We start from the raw sequence: 22,219 nt of genomic DNA on the forward strand, positions 1-22,219 counted from the left end.
TACGCCTCGCACTTCCTCCGCATGACGCTGGAACACTTCTAGTCAGCACGAGCGTGTCATGGGCATGGTTGTGAGTATCATCATCCGCCATCTTGAATAGCGAATACTGGTCATTGGCAAATCAAGTATATTTTTTTATTAAGTGCGAAATATCTTTCTCTTTTACCATAAAATTTTTTTGTGCTACATTACAATAAAAAATATACCGTTAAACTACAGTGGTCGCTCTTCCAAACATTTATAAGATACTTCACTACACGTCATCATGTATAAATTCGACGACAAACAAGGAAAACTCTCGAACAAGAAAGCGTCATGGTTGAGAAACTTACTACTAGACGTCGTGAACATCTCTAACTACGAATAAAATAAAAAGTAATAGTACAGGTTTCATTGTTTGCTTTAAAAGACATATAACATTTTATTTCGTTAATACTAAACTAAACTATTTTAATAAGAATTCAAGAAAAATTACTTTACTTACTTGTTTACTTAATTCACTGATTTTAGTTTTAAAAGGTTGAAATAATTAAACTATTTTGACTTTCACACCAAACACATAAAAAACTTCCAATTTATCATTATATATAGAACCAAGGAATACCATATTACCGCCCAGATGATCTTCGGTGGTCCGGAGTGCGGGCTTCAAACCCGTAGCTGATTAACGTCAGAGTAGTTCAATTCTACCTTCTGGGCGAGTGTTATTATTTAAACTGACCGTTTAAATACAACGTTGTTATCTACTGAATATTGTTGTTTTTTTTTCATGGAGCAATTATTAATTGCAATAGAATTACATTTATGCCTTAAATATGTCTATTTCATCATCCAACCTCTAAACATGGGACGTTGAACGGATTATGGTAAAAGTATCAATAATACCGAGATAACCGTTTATGTAGTTCGTGAATAGAGCGGTGCCACGCACATATTTATAATAGGGTGATTTCCTTAAAATAAGAGTGTTATAAGGTACTGATTGCGGTCAAATAACTTCACATCGTATCTTAAAACACAACAGTAATGCCGCAAACAAATTTAACATTAATGTTAGCATGCTACAAGACAGTTACCGAAAAGCCCAATGTGTCAATGCAGAATATACTTTCGTGGAGCATTACTTTAAGAAAACAGTAACCATTCCTTTTCTTGACGGGTAACCTTTCCTTCAGATTTGATGTACACGAAAACCATCAATTCAGAAGCTTACATCATCTAATCTCGCAAAAGAGGTTTCTATCTCTGATATTAGACAAGCTATAATTTTTTTACAGAGAAGATTTTACTGATAAGGAGATTCGTACTAAGATACATTTATATTTCGAGTGGGTTTCTCGTCATCAAGGGAAGATTTTGATGAAACACTTCATCGTTGGAAGACAAAATTACTTTCTATACCTTTCTAGGATAGGCTTCACATTCTGGTTGATTGTTTAAACGTACTTCAATGTACCAAATATTTTTCGCTTACTGAAACTCTTTCCAACACTGCCACTAAGTTCATGTTCATGTGAATGTTTAGTATCTGTTCTTCGTCTTATGAATATTCGATTAAGATGTATACAGACTCTTTCAAAGGTTCAGAGATATGTCTGGGCCATTTCTATTGTTGACGTCTCTGCCTTGGAAGGCACATTAAAGCAAGTTGTAAAACTTAACAAATGAAAACAAAGTCATATGTCAAAACCTGGTTCTAGATGGACAGAAGACAAGAAAGATTTTATATTCTAACTTTTATCCATAATCATTACGACACTGCAATCAACATTCAAACTGCATATAAACATGGAAACGAACCTTAAGAGAATGATTTGTTTGTTTGTTTAATTTCACGTAAGCTACTCGAGGGCTATCTGCGCTTACCGTCCCTAATTTAGCAGAGTAAGACTAGAGGGAAGGCAGCTAGTCATCATCACCCACCGTAAACTCTTGGGCTACACTTTTACCGACGAATAGTGGAATTTATCGAAACATTACAACGCCCCCTTTCCCGACAGAAAGGGCGAGCATGCCGGGCCGTACCAAGAAAAGGAAGCATGCTGATATGTAGTTTCAATAGTGTGTACATGTACGTACACGGTAACCAATGACTGAAACAGCTAATATACTATTGCTGTACAGAGATATTTCAATTAATAATGTAATTTAACAATTAATAACTACTCTGCATTTAGATAATACAGTATTTTACTATAATAAAACGTATATATTTATTTTAAGGTAATTCTAGTTCTCCATGCAGTATTTAAACAGGATAATGATTTGTTGACTTTCCACGGGATACTTGAAGAATTTATGTAAAGAGCCATAAAATTGTTCTTGTAAAATGGCTTTCAAACTTAATATCTTAGAACGTATTTAGAACAAAATATTTTAAGGAAGCAAGTACTAGACTTTACTTGTACAGTATGTGTTGGCTTTTGATCTCACAAATTGAACTCCTCTTTAAAACATTTTGCGCACGGACCTGGTTAGTCAAGAAATGTGACCAAAATTCCTGATGAGCAGGTATAAAAATAGGAAAGAGAAATAAAAGTTTAACGGAAAGTAGAGATCGGTGTTTATACATAGAAATATTTGAAAGAGAATATTTGTTTTTGTTTGAATTTCACGCAAAGCTACATGAAGGCTATCAGTGCTAACCGTCCCTAACTAAGCAATGTAAGCTCAACTTTGAGCTACCCTTTATCAATGAATAGTGGGATTGACTCCACATTATAACTATTCCACGGCTGAAACAGCGAACATGTTTAATGTGACGGGATTCGAACCCGCGACACTCAGATTACGAGTCCAGAGCCCTAACCACCTGGCCATGTCAGGCCCAAAACAAAATAAATTTAACAATAAAAGGTACACAAACAAAGCGATGCTGGTTGGAGAAATTTTAAATAATATTCAATCCTTAATTTCACTGGAAAATTTAGACTGCTTCGTTCACATGTACGAATCGTTTTAAAACATATCCAACTGGTATCACTTGTTTGTATATATTTATTTTAGTATTTATTTTGTTTTTGATACTTATAGCAATTCTAAAAATAACAAACGATCCCTGCTTTCATTTAAAAATTTTCTTTTATTTTTCCCGTTTATTTGTTCAGTTTTTATATGTCCATGAAATGGACGCAACGTCCATAAACTTTCAGTAATAGCCATATCCCTGATAATTATAACTTTCGCAAGAATTAGAACCACAATCAGAAATTTATAAAGTTTAATGTTTACTTTGGTCAACAGATAAGTGTATAGACCTGGCTATAACAGGTGAAACGTTTACCACTGTTGGGAGCTAAAAATTCCACTCATCATAAAGAGATTAGAGCAACGTTTTAGTGTTACGAACCAGTCTACAAATATCACGATAACTTAATACAAAACTTGTACAGCTTAGTGTCAAGCTTGACAATTGTTCTTGTGTAAAAAATAACAAACCAGCTAACAGGTAACTATTTGACAGTGTAAGACTAGAATAAAGCAGCTAGTCATCACCGCCCACCGCAAACTTCGTCCGCATATTTAGATTCCTGATTTTATTTGAAAATATTAACGTTGTTAAGCCGTCTCAGTAATGACACCAAACGTGTAAATATACAAGAGATTCACCTAGACATATAAACCAAAGATATAATTTTACATTTCCCCAGATGATCTTTGGTGGTCTAGAGTGCGGGGTACAAACCCGGAGCTAATTAACATCAGAGTAGTTCAATTCTACATTAGAGACGACTTACGTACATAACATTGAGAGTTGATTCTTTCTCTTCAAATGATAACTGAAAACTTTATCTTCGGATATTTATAAATTATTTTACCATTACGTTTATACAAGCTGTACCACTATTTTGTTTTTCGAAGCAAACATTCAACGAGTTAAGTATCTCGTGAGATGTTAATTGGATTATGATAAAAGTATTCAAACACTGATTTTACCGAAGTAAACACACACAGATTTTGATATCTGACACTATATAATTTTTCTCTATTTACTTATAGTAATACATATTTCTATTAAGTTTGAATCCTGTTCTAATAAAAATATCTTTACTTAATACTATCTGAGTACCGTCCATTGACTAGAGATAAAAATCTCGTTTCCAAAACCATGAGAAATTTTGCTTCCATTTTTAACATAATAATGATTAAATGTTCAACAAAAAATTCATAAAGGTAAAAAAATAACAGAAAGAAAGACATATTGTTTTTTACTACTTCTTTCAGTATGAAATTCGATAGGGTTTATCCCACTTTATGGTCTTTCTTATGTCCTTAAGTCAACTTGACAGATGAGGTACAGCAGTTATTAACGAAATTATACCATTGTCCTTGATAACCTTTTCGTGTTATTATGATTCCCACTGTCTAGTTTGGTGTTGAGGGATCAAGAAACATGGTAACCGATAAGGATTAAAGAAACAATTATTAAGGCGCTCATGTATAGAAAGAAACAGGCGGTCTAATCCTCAACCAAACCTTACCTTCTTCATCACGTTTTCTTCACTATATTAAGTCTAGTACTGATTCATCAAGAAATGTAGAAATATATACTCTTCAAAAAAAAGAAACGCAAAAGGCAAAATATGAGACAAATTTTTAACAAGTTTATTCCGGGTAGTTCTGTATGACATGTGTGAAACTTTGCACATTCACTGCTGAACATCCAAAGTCTGCAAAGGCGAAGTCCACGCTCACTAGGTGAAGTTTAACGTCACTCAACGTCAATAACGAATATGCCCCCCGTGAGCATCAATAACTGCTTGGCATCTCCTGCCCATGGAAGCAATGAGATGACGAATCACATCCTGTGGAATGGCTGTCCACTCAGCCTGCAAAGCAGCTGCAAGCTGAGGTAGAGTCTGCGGTTGAGGTTGTCGACGTCGCAGACGTCGGTACAACTCGTCCCAAAGATGGTCGATGGGGTTTAAATCTGGTTATCTGGAGGGCCAGGTGAAAACGTTGATGTTGTAGTGTCTCAAGAAGACAGTGGTGAGTCGGGCTGTGTGAGGACAGGCGCTGTCATGTTGAAAACGTCGTAGACGTTCACCATGATGGGGCCTAAGAATCTCGTAGACGGTTGCGTACGGTCTGATCGGAAATCGCACGCAGCCCTGGTATAGTTGAAGCAGTAGACTTCGCAGTGGTGGTCCTATCTAGAAGGTGACGTAACCGGATGTTGCGATCTTCTGCGGACGTGGTCACACGAGGTCTGCCAGATCGTGGACGGTCACAAGTTGATCCATGTTGTTGGTGACGATTCCATAGCCTAGTCATGGTGCTTGGGTAGACATTCACAGCTCTGGCAACATCTGATCGAGATTCGCCTACTTCCAAGCGACCAATGGCGTTGTTGCCTTGTGCTTCAGTCAGTCTTGGCGTAACTGTATTGCGTGTCGGTGGCTTAACACTGAGCTATGGAAACCGAGCACCCGTCACTTTATAGGGATTTTGCACATGTTGCACTTTCAGAACATGCAGATCTCTCAAACAAATTTATTGGACACGCATGCGTTTTGGCGAAAATCCAATGTTTTCCTCCGTTTTCAAAGTGCACAACTTTTATTGTCATTTTGGTCTGACAAACAGTGCCTTAACACGTGTAACATCACATACTCTGAGCTTGTAACCTTATAACATACATTTCTCTTTAAAATAACAAAAATGTCCTTTTGCGTTTCTTCTTTTGAAGAGTATATAAAAAACAGTTATGAAATAATCGATATAAAATAATTAATTTTATTTTCCACAAATAACTTGTTTTTCGGCAGGGTGAAACACTTGGAAACACATTCTGCAAGCCTCCAGAAATAGGAAATCTCTGAATGTGCTTTAAACCTTCATCTGGCAACGTCGCTTGTGTCACAGAAAGACTGAAAGGTTGTTCCAAACTACGTGGAACCACTGATATAGTCTGTGAATTTCCTGACAAACTCTGAGATACAACAGAGAAAACCTCCGATGTTGAGACTGGTAGTGGTAAGCTAGTTGTTCTTGATATTGTACTGATATGTCTACTGCTGGCACTACACGTAGTAAAAATTGAACTTGCAGGCACTGTTGTAAATGACACATCACACAGGGATTCTACAGATGAATTTTCTGATAACCCCTGTGCAATAACAGACACACCGTCAGGAAGCGGGCTGACCAAGGAAGAATTTCCTTACAAACCAGGTGCTACAAAAGAAATATTATCAGTAAGTCCATCGGTCACATCAGGAATTGCTACAATGAAACTCTGTAGATCATAAAGCTGAACATTATGATTGTTTGTACTTAGAAAATCACCACTGTTGATTAGTCTTACCCATTGGTCCCATCAACTGCTACTATTTGGTTAACAAGATCTGAACACACAGAATTCACATTTTGAATTTCACTTCCAAGCGGCAGTGCTCTTACTTCTAAATTAGGACTCGTTTCCTTTTTGTCATTAACAATACTGTTGTTACTGTCAACATCTTGTCTGTTGACTAGCCCAACATTATTAGTCACGTTGGATATACTAAGACCATTTTCAACATTTTGTGAATTAACACGATTAATATGAATGTTGGAAGAGTCTCCAACAGTAACAGCGAGTTCATCATTTCTTGAGAATTGACCATAAACGTCTGCAATACCAACATTTTCATATAATACAGTAATTTGTTCAAGTTCTTCAGACGCTTCTTGAAAAGCCTGTTGTAGAATGTCAGCTGTACTAACTTCAACGGAAGGTTGAACTTGGTTACTCAAACCATCACTTTCTGGCGTAGCATTAATATTAGAGATGATACGCCTCGCACTTCCTCCGCATGACGCTGGAACACTTCTAGTCAGCACGAGCGTGTCATGGGCATGGTTGTGAGTGTCATCATCCGCCATATTGAATAGCGAATACTGGTCATTGGCAAATCAAGTATATTTTTTTATTAAGTGCGAAATATCTTTCTCTTTACCATAAAATTTTTTGTGCTACATTACAATAAAAAATATACCGTTAAACTACAGTGGTCGCTCTTCCAAACATTTATAAGATACTTCACTACACGTCATCATGTATAAATTCGACGACAAACAAGGAAAACTCTCGAACAAGAAAGCGTCATGGTTGAGAAACTTACTACTAGACGTCGTGAACATCTCTAACTACGAATAAAATAAAAAGTAATAGTACAGGTTTCATTGTTTGCTTTAAAAGACATATAACATTTTATTTCGTTAATACTAAACTAAACTATTTTAATAAGAATTCAAGAAAATTACTTTACTTACTTGTTTACTTAATTCACTGATTTTAGTTTTAAAAGGTTGAAATAATTAAACTATTTTGACTTTCACACCAAACACATAAAAAACTTCCAATTTATCATTATATATAGAACCAAGGAATACCATATTACCGCCCAGATGATCTTCGGTGGTCCGGAGTGCGGGCTTCAAACCCGTAGCTGATTAACGTCAGAGTAGTTCAATTCTACCTTCTGGGCGAGTGTTATTATTTAAACTGACCGTTTAAATACAACGTTGTTATCTACTGAATATTATTGTTGTTTTTTTCATGGAGCAATTATTAATTGCAATAGAATTACATTTATGCCTTAAATATGTCTATTTCATCATCCAACCTCTAAACATGGGACGTTGAACGGATTATGGTAAAAGTATCAATAATACCGAGATAACCGTTTATGTAGTTCGTGAATAGAGCGGTGCCACGCACATATTTATAATAGGGTGATTTCCTTAAAATAAGAGTGTTATAAGGTACTGATTGCGGTCAAATAACTTCACATCGTATCTTAAAACACAACAGTAATGCCGCAAACAAATTTAACATTAATGTTAGCATGCTACAAGACAGTTACCGAAAAGCCCAATGTGTCAATGCAGAATATACTTTCGTGGAGCATTACTTTAAGAAAACAGTAACCATTCCTTTTCTTGACGGGTAACCTTTCCTTCAGATTTGATGTACACGAAAACCATCAATTCAGAAGCTTACATCATCTAATCTCGCAAAAGAGGTTTCTATCTCTGATATTAGACAAGCTATAATTTTTTACAGAGAAGATTTTACTGATAAGGAGATTCGTACTAAGATACATTTATATTTCGAGTGGGTTTCTCGTCATCAAGGGAAGATTTTTGATGAAACACTTCATCGTTGGAAGACAAAATTACTTTCTATACCTTTCTAGGATAGGCTTCACATTCTGGTTGATTGTTTAAACGTACTTCAATGTACCAAATATTTTCGCTTACTGAAACTCTTTCCAACACTGCCACTAAGTTCATGTTCATGTGAATGTTTAGTATCTGTTCTTCGTCTTATGAATATTCGATTAAGATGTATACAGACTCTTTCAAAGGTTCAGAGATATGTCTGGGCCATTTCTATTGTTGACGTCTCTGCCTTGGAAGGCACATTAAAGCAAGTTGTAAAACTTAACAAATGAAAACAAAGTCATATGTCAAAACCTGGTTCTAGATGGACAGAAGACAAGAAAGATTTTATATTCTAACTTTTATCCATAATCATTACGACACTGCAATCAACATTCAAACTGCATATAAACATGGAAACGAACCTTAAGAGAATGATTTGTTTGTTTGTTTAATTTCACGTAAGCTACTCGAGGGCTATCTGCGCTTACCGTCCCTAATTTAGCAGAGTAAGACTAGAGGGAAGGCAGCTAGTCATCATCACCCACCGTAAACTCTTGGGCTACACTTTTACCGACGAATAGTGGAATTTATCGAAACATTACAACGCCCCCTTTCCCGACAGAAAGGGCGAGCATGCCGGGCCGTACCAAGAAAAGGAAGCATGCTGATATGTAGTTTCAATAGTGTGTACATGTACGTACACGGTAACCAATGACTGAAACAGCTAATATACTATTGCTGTACAGAGATATTTCAATTAATAATGTAATTTAACAATTAATAACTACTCTGCATTTAGATAATACAGTATTTTACTATAATAAAACGTATATATTTATTTTAAGGTAATTCTAGTTCTCCATGCAGTATTTAAACAGGATAATGATTTGTTGACTTTCCACGGGATACTTGAAGAATTTATGTAAAGAGCCATAAAATTGTTCTTGTAAAATGGCTTTCAAACTTAATATCTTAGAACGTATTTAGAACAAAATATTTTAAGGAAGCAAGTACTAGACTTTACTTGTACAGTATGTGTTGGCTTTTGATCTCACAAATTGAACTCCTCTTTAAAACATTTTGCGCACGGACCTGGTTAGTCAAGAAATGTGACCAAAATTCCTGATGAGCAGGTATAAAAATAGGAAAGAGAAATAAAAGTTTAACGGAAAGTAGAGATCGGTGTTTATACATAGAAATATTTGAAAGAGAATATTTGTTTTTGTTTGAATTTCACGCAAAGCTACATGAAGGCTATCAGTGCTAACCGTCCCTAACTAAGCAATGTAAGCTCAACTTTTGAGCTACCCTTTATCAATGAATAGTGGGATTGACTCCACATTATAACTATTCCACGGCTGAAACAGCGAACATGTTTAATGTGACGGGGATTCGAACCCGCGACACTCAGATTACGAGTCCAGAGCCCTAACCACCTGGCCATGTCAGGCCCAAAACAAAATAAATTTAACAATAAAAGGTACACAAACAAAGCGATGCTGGTTGGAGAAATTTTTAAATAATATTCAATCCTTAATTTCACTGGAAAATTTAGACTGCTTCGTTCACATGTACGAATCGTTTTAAAACATATCCAACTGGTATCACTTGTTTGTATATATTTATTTTAGTATTTATTTTGTTTTTGATACTTATAGCAATTCTAAAATAACAAACGATCCCTGCTTTCATTTAAAAAATTTTCTTTTATTTTTCCCGTTTATTTGTTCAGTTTTTATATGTCCATGAAATGGACGCAACGTCCATAAACTTTCAGTAATAGCCATATCCCTGATAATTATAACTTTCGCAAGAATTAGAACCACAATCAGAAATTTATAAAGTTTAATGTTTACTTTGGTCAACAGATAAGTGTATAGACCTGGCTATAACAGGTGAAACGTTTACCACTGTTGGGAGCTAAAAATTCCACTCATCATAAAGAGATTAGAGCAACGTTTTAGTGTTACGAACCAGTCTACAAATATCACGATAACTTAATACAAAACTTGTACAGCTTAGTGTCAAGCTTGACAATTGTTCTTGTGTAAAAAATAACAAACCAGCTAACAGGTAACTATTTGACAGTGTAAGACTAGAATAAAGCAGCTAGTCATCACCGCCCACCGCAAACTTCGTCCGCATATTTAGATTCCTGATTTTATTTGAAAATATTAACGTTGTTAAGCCGTCTCAGTAATGACACCAAACGTGTAAATATACAAGAGATTCACCTAGACATATAAACCAAAGATATAATTTTACATTTCCCAGATGATCTTTGGTGGTCTAGAGTGCGGGTACAAACCCGGAGCTAATTAACATCAGAGTAGTTCAATTCTACATTAGAGACGACTTACGTACATAACATTGAGAGTTGATTCTTTCTCTTCAAATGATAACTGAAAACTTTATCTTCGGATATTTATAAATTATTTTACCATTACGTTTATACAAGCTGTACCACTATTTTGTTTTTCGAAGCAAACATTCAACGAGTTAAGTATCTCGTGAGATGTTAATTGGATTATGATAAAAGTATTCAAACACTGATTTTACCGAAGTAAACACACACAGATTTTGATATCTGACACTATATAATTTTTCTCTATTTACTTATAGTAATACATATTTCTATTAAGTTTGAATCCTGTTCTAATAAAAATATCTTTACTTAATACTATCTGAGTACCGTCCATTGGACTAGAGATAAAAAATCTCGTTTCCAAAAAACCATGAGAAATTTTGCTTCCATTTTTAACATAATAATGATTAAATGTTCAACAAAAATTCATAAAGGTAAAAATAACAGAAAGAAAGACATATTGTTTTTACTACTTCTTTCAGTATGAAATTCGATAGGGTTTATCCCACTTTATGGTCTTTCTTATGTCCTTAAGTCAACTTGACAGATGAGGTACAGCAGTTATTAACGAAATTATACCATTGTCCTTGATAACCTTTTCGTGTTATTATGATTCCCACTGTCTAGTTTGGTGTTGAGGGATCAAGAAACATGGTAACCGATAAGGATTAAAGAAACAATTATTAAGGCGCTCATGTATAGAAAGAAACAGGCGGTCTAATCCTCAACCAAACCTTACCTTCTTCATCACGTTTTCTTCACTATATTAAGTCTAGTACTGATTCATCAAGAAATGTAGAAATATATACTCTTCAAAAAAGAAACGCAAAAGGCAAAATATGAGACAAATTTTTAACAAGTTTATTCCGGGTAGTTCTGTATGACATGTGTGAAACTTTGCACATTCACTGCTGAACATCCAAAGTCTGCAAAGGCGAAGTCCACGCTCACTAGGTGAAGTTTAACGTCACTCAACGTCAATAACGAATATGCCCCCCGTGAGCATCAATAACTGCTTGGCATCTCCTGCCCATGGAAGCAATGAGATGACGAATCACATCCTGTGGAATGGCTGTCCACTCAGCCTGCAAAGCAGCTGCAAGCTGAGGTAGAGTCTGCGGTTGAGGTTGTCGACGTCGCAGACGTCGGTCCAACTCGTCCCAAAGATGGTCGATGGGGTTTAAATCTGGTTATCTGGAGGGCCAGGTGAAAACGTTGATGTTGTAGTGTCTCAAGAAGACAGTGGTGAGTCGGGCTGTGTGAGGACAGGCGCTGTCATGTTGAAAACGTCGTAGACGTTCACCATGATGGGGCCTAAGAATCTCGTAGACGGTTGCGTACGGTCTGATCGGAAATCGCACGCAGCCCTGGTATAGTTGAAGCAGTAGACTTCGCAGTGGTGGTCCTATCTAGAAGGTGACGTAACCGGATGTTGCGATCTTCTGCGGACGTGGTCACACGAGGTCTGCCAGATCGTGGACGGTCACAAGTTGATCCATGTTGTTGGTGACGATTCCATAGCCTAGTCATGGTGCTTGGGTAGACATTCACAGCTCTGGCAACATCTGATCGAGATTCGCCTACTTCCAAGCGACCAATGGCGTTGTTGCCTTGTGCTTCAGTCAGTCTTGGCGTAACTGTATTGCGTGTCGGTGGCTTAACACTGAGCTATGGAAACCGAGCACCCGTCACTTTTATAGGGATTTTGCACATGTTGCACTTTCAGAACATGCAGATCTCTCAAACAAATTTATTGGACACGCATGCGTTTTGGCGAAAATCCAATGTTTTCCTCCGTTTTCAAAGTGCACAACTTTTATTGTCATTTTGGTCTGACAAACAGTGCCTTAACACGTGTAACATCACATACTCTGAGCTTGTAACCTTATAACATACATTTCTCTTTAAAATAACAAAAATGTCCTTTTGCGTTTCTTCTTTTGAAGAGTATATAAAAAACAGTTATGAAATAATCGATATAAAATAATTAATTTTATTTTCCACAAATAACTTGTTTTTCGGCAGGGTGAAACACTTGGAAACACATTCTGCAAGCCTCCAGAAATAGGAAATCTCTGAATGTGCTTTAAACCTTCATCTGGCAACGTCGCTTGTGTCACAGAAAGACTGAAGGTTGTTCCAAACTACGTGGAACCACTGATATAGTCTGTGAATTTCCTGACAAACTCTGAGATACAACAGAGAAAACCTCCGATGTTGAGACTGGTAGTGGTAAGCTAGTTGTTCTTGATATTGTACTGATATGTCTACTGCTGGCACTACACGTAGTAAAATTGAACTTGCAGGCACTGTTGTAAATGACACATCACACAGGATTCTACAGATGAATTTTCTGATAACCCTGTGCAATAACAGACACACCGTCAGGAAGCGGGCTGACCAAGGAAGAATTTCCTTACAAACCAGGTGCTACAAAAGAAATATTATCAGTAAGTCCATCGGTCACATCAGGAATTGCTACAATGAAACTCTGTAGATCATAAAGCTGAACATTATGATTGTTTGTACTTAGAAAATCACCACTGTTGATTAGTCTTACTCCATTGGTCCCATCAACTGCTACTATTTGGTTAACAAGATCTGAACACACAGAATTCACATTTTGAATTTCACTTCCAAGCGGCAGTGCTCTTACTTCTAAATTAGGACTCGTTTCCTTTTTGTCATTAACAATACTGTTGTTACTGTCAACATCTTGTCTGTTGACTAGCCCAACATTATTAGTCACGTTGGATATACTAAGACCATTTTCAACATTTTGTGAATTAACACGATTAATATGAATGTTGGAAGAGTCTCCAACAGTAACAGCGAGTTCATCATTTCTTGAGAATTGACCATAAACGTCTGCAATACCAACATTTTCATATAATACAGTAATTTGTTCAAGTTCTTCAGACGCTTCTTGAAAAGCCTGTTGTAGAATGTCAGCTGTACTAACTTCAACGGAAGGTTGAACTTGGTTACTCAAACCATCACTTTCTGGCGTAGCATTAATATTAGAGATGATACGCCTCGCACTTCCTCCGCATGACGCTGGAACACTTCTAGTCAGCACGAGCGTGTCATGGGCATGGTTGTGAGTGTCATCATCCGCCATATTGAATAGCGAATACTGGTCATTGGCAAATCAAGTATATTTTTTTTTATTAAGTGCGAAATATCTTTCTCTTTACCATAAAATTTTTTTGTGCTACATTACAATAAAAAATATACCGTTAAACTACAGTGGTCGCTCTTCCAAACATTTATAAGATACTTCACTACACGTCATCATGTATAAATTCGACGACAAACAAGGAAAACTCTCGAACAAGAAAGCGTCATGGTTGAGAAACTTACTACTAGACGTCGTGAACATCTCTAACTACGAATAAAATAAAAGTAATAGTACAGGTTTCATTGTTTGCTTTAAAAGACATATAACATTTTATTTCGTTAATACTAAACTAAACTATTTTAATAAGAATTCAAGAAAAATTACTTTACTTACTTGTTTACTTAATTCACTGATTTTAGTTTTAAAAGGTTGAAATAATTAAACTATTTTGACTTTCACACCAAACACATAAAAAACTTCCAATTTATCATTATATATAGAACCAAGGAATACCATATTACCGCCCAGATGATCTTCGGTGGTCCGGAGTGCGGGCTTCAAACCCGTAGCTGATTAACGTCAGAGTAGTTCAATTCTACCTTCTGGGCGAGTGTTGTTATTTAAACTGACCGTTTAAATACAACGTTGTTATCTACTGAATATTATTGTTGTTTTTTTTTCATGGAGCAATTATTAATTGCAATAGAATTACATTTATGCCTTAAATATGTCTATTTCATCATCCAACCTCTAAACATGGGACGTTGAACGGATTATGGTAAAAGTATCAATAATACCGAGATAACCGTTTATGTAGTTCGTGAATAGAGCGGTGCCACGCACATATTTATAATAGGGTGATTTCCTTAAAATAAGAGTGTTATAAGGTACTGATTGCGGTCAAATAACTTCACATCGTATCTTAAAACACAACAGTAATGCCGCAAACAAATTTAACATTAATGTTAGCATGCTACAAGACAGTTACCGAAAAGCCCAATGTGTCAATGCAGAATATACTTTCGTGGAGCATTACTTTAAGAAAACAGTAACCATTCCTTTTCTTGACGGGTAACCTTTCCTTCAGATTTGATGTACACGAAAACCATCAATTCAGAAGCTTACATCATCTAATCTCGCAAAAGAGGTTTCTATCTCTGATATTAGACAAGCTATAATTTTTTACAGAGAAGATTTTACTGATAAGGAGATTCGTACTAAGATACATTTATATTTCGAGTGGGTTTCTCGTCATCAAGGGAAGATTTTTGATGAAACACTTCATCGTTGGAAGACAAAATTACTTTCTATACCTTTCTAGGATAGGCTTCACATTCTGGTTGATTGTTTAAACGTACTTCAATGTACCAAATATTTTTCGCTTACTGAAACTCTTTCCAACACTGCCACTAAGTTCATGTTCATGTGAATGTTTAGTATCTGTTCTTCGTCTTATGAATATTCGATTAAGATGTATACAGACTCTTTCAAAGGTTCAGAGATATGTCTGGGCCATTTCTATTGTTGACGTCTCTGCCTTGGAAGGCACATTAAAGCAAGTTGTAAAACTTAACAAATGAAAACAAAGTCATATGTCAAAACCTGGTTCTAGATGGACAGAAGACAAGAAAGATTTTATATTCTAACTTTTATCCATAATCATTACGACACTGCAATCAACATTCAAACTGCATATAAACATGGAAACGAACCTTAAGAGAATGATTTGTTTGTTTGTTTAATTTCACGTAAGCTACTCGAGGGCTATCTGCGCTTACCGTCCCTAATTTAGCAGAGTAAGACTAGAGGGAAGGCAGCTAGTCATCATCACCCACCGTAAACTCTTGGGCTACACTTTTACCGACGAATAGTGGAATTTATCGAAACATTACAACGCCCCTTTCCCGACAGAAGGGCGAGCATGCCAGGCCGTACCAAGAAAAGGAAGCATGCTGATATGTAGTTTCAATAGTGTGTACATGTACGTACACGGTAACCAATGACTGAAACAGCTAATATACTATTGCTGTACAGAGATATTTCAATTAATAATGTAATTTAACAATTAATAACTACTCTGCATTTAGATAATACAGTATTTTACTATAATAAAACGTATATATTTATTTTAAGGTAATTCTAGTTCTCCATGCAGTATTTAAACAGGATAATGATTTGTTGACTTTCCACGGGATACTTGAAGAATTTATGTAAAGAGCCATAAAATTGTTCTTGTAAAATGGCTTTCAAACTTAATATCTTAGAACGTATTTAGAACAAAATATTTTAAGGAAGCAAGTACTAGACTTTACTTGTACAGTATGTGTTGGCTTTTGATCTCACAAATTGGAACTCCTCTTTAAAACATTTTGCGCACGGACCTGGTTAGTCAAGAAATGTGACCAAAATTCCTGATGAGCAGGTATAAAATAGGAAGAGAAATAAAAGTTTAACGGAAGAGTAGAGATCGGTGTTTATACATAGAAATATTTGAAAGAGAATATTTGTTTTTGTTTGAATTTCACGCAAAGCTACATGAAGGCTATCAGTGCTAACCGTCCCTAACTAAGCAATGTAAGCTCAACTTTTGAGCTACCCTTTTATCAATGAATAGTGGGATTGACTCCACATTATAACTATTCCACGGCTGAAACAGCGAACATGTTTAATGTGACGGGGATTCGAACCCGCGACACTCAGATTACGAGTCCAGAGCCCTAACCACCTGGCCATGTCAGGCCCAAAACAAAATAAATTTAACAATAAAAGGTACACAAACAAAGCGATGCTGGTTGGAGAAATTTTTAAATAATATTCAATCCTTAATTTCACTGGAAAATTTAGACTGCTTCGTTCACATGTACGAATCGTTTTAAAACATATCCAACTGGTATCACTTGTTTGTATATATTTATTTTAGTATTTATTTTGTTTTTTGATACTTATAGCAATTCTAAAATAACAAACGATCCCTGCTTTCATTTAAAATTTTCTTTTATTTTTCCCGTTTATTTGTTCAGTTTTTATATGTCCATGAAATGGACGCAACGTCCATAAACTTTCAGTAATAGCCATATCCCTGATAATTATAACTTTCGCAAGAATTAGAACCACAATCAGAAATTTATAAAGTTTAATGTTTACTTTGGTCAACAGATAAGTGTATAGACCTGGCTATAACAGGTGAAACGTTTACCACTGTTGGGAGCTAAAATTCCACTCATCATAAAGAGATTAGAGCAACGTTTTAGTGTTACGAACCAGTCTACAAATATCACGATAACTTAATACAAAACTTGTACAGCTTAGTGTCAAGCTTGACAATTGTTCTTGTGTAAAAAAATAACAAACCAGCTAACAGGTAACTATTTGACAGTGTAAGACTAGAATAAAGCAGCTAGTCATCACCGCCCACCGCAAACTTCGTCCGCATATTTAGATTCCTGATTTTATTTGAAAATATTAACGTTGTTAAGCCGTCTCAGTAATGACACCAAACGTGTAAATATACAAGAGATTCACCTAGACATATAAACCAAAGATATAATTTTACATTTCCCCAGATGATCTTTGGTGGTCTAGGTGCAGGGTACAAACCAGAGCTAATTAACATCAGAGTAGTTCAATTCTACATTAGAGACGACTTACGTACATAACATTGAGAGTTGATTCTTTCTCTTCAAATGATAACTGAAAACTTTATCTTCGGATATTTATAAATTATTTTACCATTACGTTTATACAAGCTGTACCACTATTTTGTTTTTCGAAGCAAACATTCAACGAGTTAAGTATCTCGTGAGATGTTAATTGGATTATGATAAAAGTATTCAAACACTGATTTTACCGAAGTAAACACACACAGATTTTGATATCTGACACTATATAATTTTTTCTCTATTTACTTATAGTAATACATATTTCTATTAAGTTTGAATCCTGTTCTAATAAAAATATCTTTACTTAATACTATCTGGAGTACCGTCCATTGGACTAGAGATAAAAAATCTCGTTTCCAAAAAACCATGAGAAATTTTGCTTCCATTTTAACATAATAATGATTAAATGTTCAACAAAAATTCATAAAGGTAAAAATAACAGAAAGAAAAGACATATTGTTTTTTACTACTTCTTTCAGTATGAAATTCGATAGGGGTTTATCCCACTTTATGGTCTTTCTTATGTCCTTAAGTCAACTTGACAGATGAGGTACAGCAGTTATTAACGAAATTATACCATTGTCCTTGATAACCTTTTTCGTGTTATTATGATTCCCACTGTCTAGTTTGGTGTTGAGGGATCAAGAAACATGGTAACCGATAAGGATTAAAGAAACAATTATTAAGGCGCTCATGTATAGAAAGAAACAGGCGGTCTAATCCTCAACCAAACCTTACCTTCTTCATCACGTTTTCTTCACTATATTAAGTCTAGTACTGATTCATCAAGAAATGTAGAAATATATACTCTTCAAAAAAAGAAACGCAAAAGGCAAAATATGAGACAAATTTTTAACAAGTTTATTCCGGGTAGTTCTGTATGACATGTGTGAAACTTTGCACATTCACTGCTGAACATCCAAAGTCTGCAAAGGCGAAGTCCACGCTCACTAGGTGAAGTTTAACGTCACTCAACGTCAATAACGAATATGCCCCCCGTGAGCATCAATAACTGCTTGGCATCTCCTGCCCATGGAAGCAATGAGATGACGAATCACATCCTGTGGAATGGCTGTCCACTCAGCCTGCAAAGCAGCTGCAAGCTGAGTAGTAGAGTCTGCGGTTGAGGTTGTCGACGTCGCAGACGTCGGTACAACTCGTCCCAAAGATGGTCGATGGGGTTTAAATCTGGTTATCTGGAGGGCCAGGTGAAAACGTTGATGTTGTAGTGTCTCAAGAAGACAGTGGTGAGTCGGGCTGTGTGAGGACAGGCGCTGTCATGTTGAAAAACGTCGTAGACGTTCACCATGATGGGGCCTAAGAATCTCGTAGACGGTTGCGTACGGTCTGATCGGAAATCGCACGCAGCCCTGGTATAGTTGAAGCAGTAGACTTCGCAGTGGTGGTCCTATCTAGAAGGTGACGTAACCGGATGTTGCGATCTTCTGCGGACGTGGTCACACGAGGTCTGCCAGATCGTGGACGGTCACAAGTTGATCCATGTTGTTGGTGACGATTCCATAGCCTAGTCATGGTGCTTGGGTAGACATTCACAGCTCTGGCAACATCTGATCGAGATTCGCCTACTTCCAAGCGACCAATGGCGTTGTTGCCTTGTGCTTCAGTCAGTCTTGGCGTAACTGTATTGCGTGTCGGTGGCTTAACACTGAGCTATGGAAACCGAGCACCCGTCACTTTATAGGGATTTTGCACATGTTGCACTTTCAGAACATGCAGATCTCTCAAACAAATTTATTGGACACGCATGCGTTTTGGCGAAAATCAATGTTTTCCTCCGTTTTCAAAGTGCACAACTTTTATTGTCATTTTGGTCTGACAAACAGTGCCTTAACACGTGTAACATCACATACTCTGAGCTTGTAACCTTATAACATACATTTCTCTTTAAAATAACAAAAATGTCCTTTTGCGTTTCTTCTTTTGAAGAGTATATAAAAACAGTTATGAAATAATCGATATAAAATAATTAATTTTATTTTCCACAAATAACTTGTTTTTCGGCAGGGTGAAACACTTGGAAACACATTCTGCAAGCCTCCAGAAATAGGAAATCTCTGAATGTGCTTTAAACCTTCATCTGGCAACGTCGCTTGTGTCACAGAAAGACTGAAAGGTTGTTCCAAACTACGTGGAACCACTGATATAGTCTGTGAATTTCCTGACAAACTCTGAGATACAACAGAGAAAACCTCCGATGTTGAGACTGGTAGTGGTAAGCTAGTTGTTCTTGATATTGTACTGATATGTCTACTGCTGGCACTACACGTAGTAAAAGTTGAACTTGCAGGCACTGTTGTAAATGACACATCACACAGGGATTCTACAGATGAATTTTCTGATAACCCCTGTGCAATAACAGACACACCGTCAGGAAGCGGGCTGACCAAGGAAGAATTTCCTTACAAACCAGGTGCTACAAAAGAAATATTATCAGTAAGTCCATCGGTCACATCAGGAATTGCTACAATGAAACTCTGTAGATCATAAAGCTGAACATTATGATTGTTTGTACTTAGAAAATCACCACTGTTGATTAGTCTTACTCCATTGGTCCCATCAACTGCTACTATTTGGTTAACAAGATCTGAACACACAGAATTCACATTTTGAATTTCACTTCCAAGCGGCAGTGCTCTTACTTCTAAATTAGGACTCGTTTCCTTTTGTCATTAACAATACTGTTGTTACTGTCAACATCTTGTCTGTTGACTAGCCCAACATTATTAGTCACGTTGGATATACTAAGACCATTTTTCAACATTTTGTGAATTAACACGATTAATATGAATGTTGGAAGAGTCTCCAACAGTAACAGCGAGTTCATCATTTCTTGAGAATTGACCATAAACGTCTGCAATACCAACATTTTCATATAATACAGTAATTTGTTCAAGTTCTTCAGACGCTTCTTGAAAAGCCTGTTGTAGAATGTCAGCTGTACTAACTTCAACGGAAGGTTGAACTTGGTTACTCAAACCATCACTTTCTGGCGTAGCATTAATATTAGAGATGATACGCCTCGCACTCCGCATGACGCTGGAACACTTCTAGTCAGCACGAGCGTGTCATGGGCATGGTTGTGAGTATCATCATCCGCCATATTGAATAGCGAATACTGGTCATTGGCAAATCAAGTATATTTTTTATTAAGTGCGAAATATCTTTCTCTTTACCATAAAATTTTTTGTGCTACATTACAAAAAAATATACCGTTAAACTACAGTGGTCGCTCTTCCAAACATTTATAAGATACTTCACTACACGTCATCATGTATAAATTCGACGACAAACAAGGAAAACTCTCGAACAAGAAAGCGTCATGGTTGAGAAACTTACTACTAGACGTCGTGAACATCTCTAACTACGAATAAAATAAAAGTAATAGTACAGGTTTCATTGTTTGCTTTAAAAGACATATAACATTTTATTTCGTTAATACTAAACTAAACTATTTTAATAAGAATTCAAGAAAAATTACTTTTTACTACTTGTTTACTTAATTCACTGATTTTAGTTTTAAAAGGTTGAAATAATTAAACTATTTTGACTTTCACACCAAACACATAAAAAACTTCCAATTTATCATTATATATAGAACCAAGGAATACCATATTACCGCCCAGATGATCTTCGGTGGTCCGGAGTGCGGGCTTCAAACCCGTAGCTGATTAACGTCAGAGTAGTTCAATTCTACCTTCTGGGCGGGGTGTTATTATTTAAACTGACCGTTTAAATACAACGTTGTTATCTACTGAATATTATTGTTTTTTTTTTCATGGAGCAATTAGTAATTGCAATAGAATTACATTTATGCCTTAAATATGTCTATTTCATCATCCAACCTCTAAACATGGGACGTTGAACGGATTATGGTAAAAGTATCAATACTACCGAGATAACCGTTTATGTAGTTCGTGAATAGAGCGGTGCCACGCACATATTTATAATAGGGTGATTTCCTTAAAATAGAGAGTGTTATAAGGTACTGATTGCGGTCAAATAACTTCACATCGTATCTTAAAACACAACAGTAATAACGCAAACAAATTTAACATTAATGTTAGCATGCTACAAGACAGTTACCGAAAAGCCCAATGTGTCAATGCAGAATATACTTTCATTGAGACATTACTTTAAGAAAACAGTAACCATTCCTTTTCTTGACGGGTAACCTTTCCTTCAGATTTGATGTACACAAAACCCATCAATTCAGAAGCTTACATCATCATCAATCTCGCAAAGAGGTTTCTATCTCTGATATTAGACAAGCGGCTATAATTTTTTACAGAGAAGATTTTACTGATAAGGAGATTCGTACTAAGATACATTTATATTTCGAGTGGGTTTCTCGTCATCAAGGGAAGATTTTTGATGAAACACTTCATCGTTGGAAGACAAAATTACTTTCTATTTTAACAATAAAAGGTACAAACAAAAGAGATGCTGGTTGGAGAAATTTTTAAATAATATTCAATCCTTAATTTCACTGGAAAATTTAGACTGCTTCTGTTCATGTACGAATCGTTTTAAAACATATCCAACTGGTATCACTTGTTTGTATATATTTATTTTAGTATTTATTTTGTTTTTGATACTTATAGCAATTCTAAAATAACAAACGATCCCTGCTTTCATTTAAAATTTTTTCTTTTATTTTTCCCGTTTATTTGTTCAGTTTTTATATGTCCATGAAATGGACGCAACGTCCATAAACTTTCAGTAATAGCCATATCCCTGATAATTATAACTTTCGCAAGAATTAGAACCACAATCAGAAATTTATAAAGTTTAATGTTTACTTTGGTCAACAGATAAGTGTATAGACCTGGCTATAACAGGTGAAACGTTTACCACTGTTGGGAGCTAAAAATTCCACTCATCATAAAAGAGATTAGAGCAACG

General features: G+C 36.0%; 2 long non-coding RNA genes and 4 other non-coding genes across 8 annotated transcripts in view; 5 read left to right on the forward strand and 1 right to left on the reverse strand.

Moving 5' to 3' along the window:
- The window catches only part of LOC143226724 (uncharacterized), a 165,170-nt gene that overhangs the window by 87,925 nt on the left and 55,026 nt on the right, over nt 1-22,219 (reverse strand). The gene's annotated exons all lie outside the window — the stretch shown is intronic.
- LOC143226723 (uncharacterized) overlaps nt 1-22,219 on the forward strand; it is a 137,861-nt gene that overhangs the window by 65,526 nt on the left and 50,116 nt on the right. The window lies entirely within an intron of this gene.
- Nucleotides 614-700, forward strand: TRNASTOP-UCA (transfer RNA opal suppressor (anticodon UCA)). Its single transcript has one exon. It is a non-coding gene; the product is annotated as a tRNA-Sec (tRNA).
- TRNASTOP-UCA (transfer RNA opal suppressor (anticodon UCA)) lies at nt 7,387-7,473 on the forward strand. The gene has a single exon. It is a non-coding gene; the product is annotated as a tRNA-Sec (tRNA).
- On the forward strand, nt 14,160-14,246 carry TRNASTOP-UCA (transfer RNA opal suppressor (anticodon UCA)). Its single transcript has one exon. It is a non-coding gene; the product is annotated as a tRNA-Sec (tRNA).
- On the forward strand, nt 20,935-21,021 carry TRNASTOP-UCA (transfer RNA opal suppressor (anticodon UCA)). The gene has a single exon. It is a non-coding gene; the product is annotated as a tRNA-Sec (tRNA).

Source organism: Tachypleus tridentatus, chromosome 9 (assembly GCF_004210375.1).
Source record: "Tachypleus tridentatus isolate NWPU-2018 chromosome 9, ASM421037v1, whole genome shotgun sequence".
In the NCBI taxonomy this organism is placed as follows: Eukaryota; Metazoa; Arthropoda; class Merostomata; order Xiphosura; family Limulidae; genus Tachypleus; species Tachypleus tridentatus.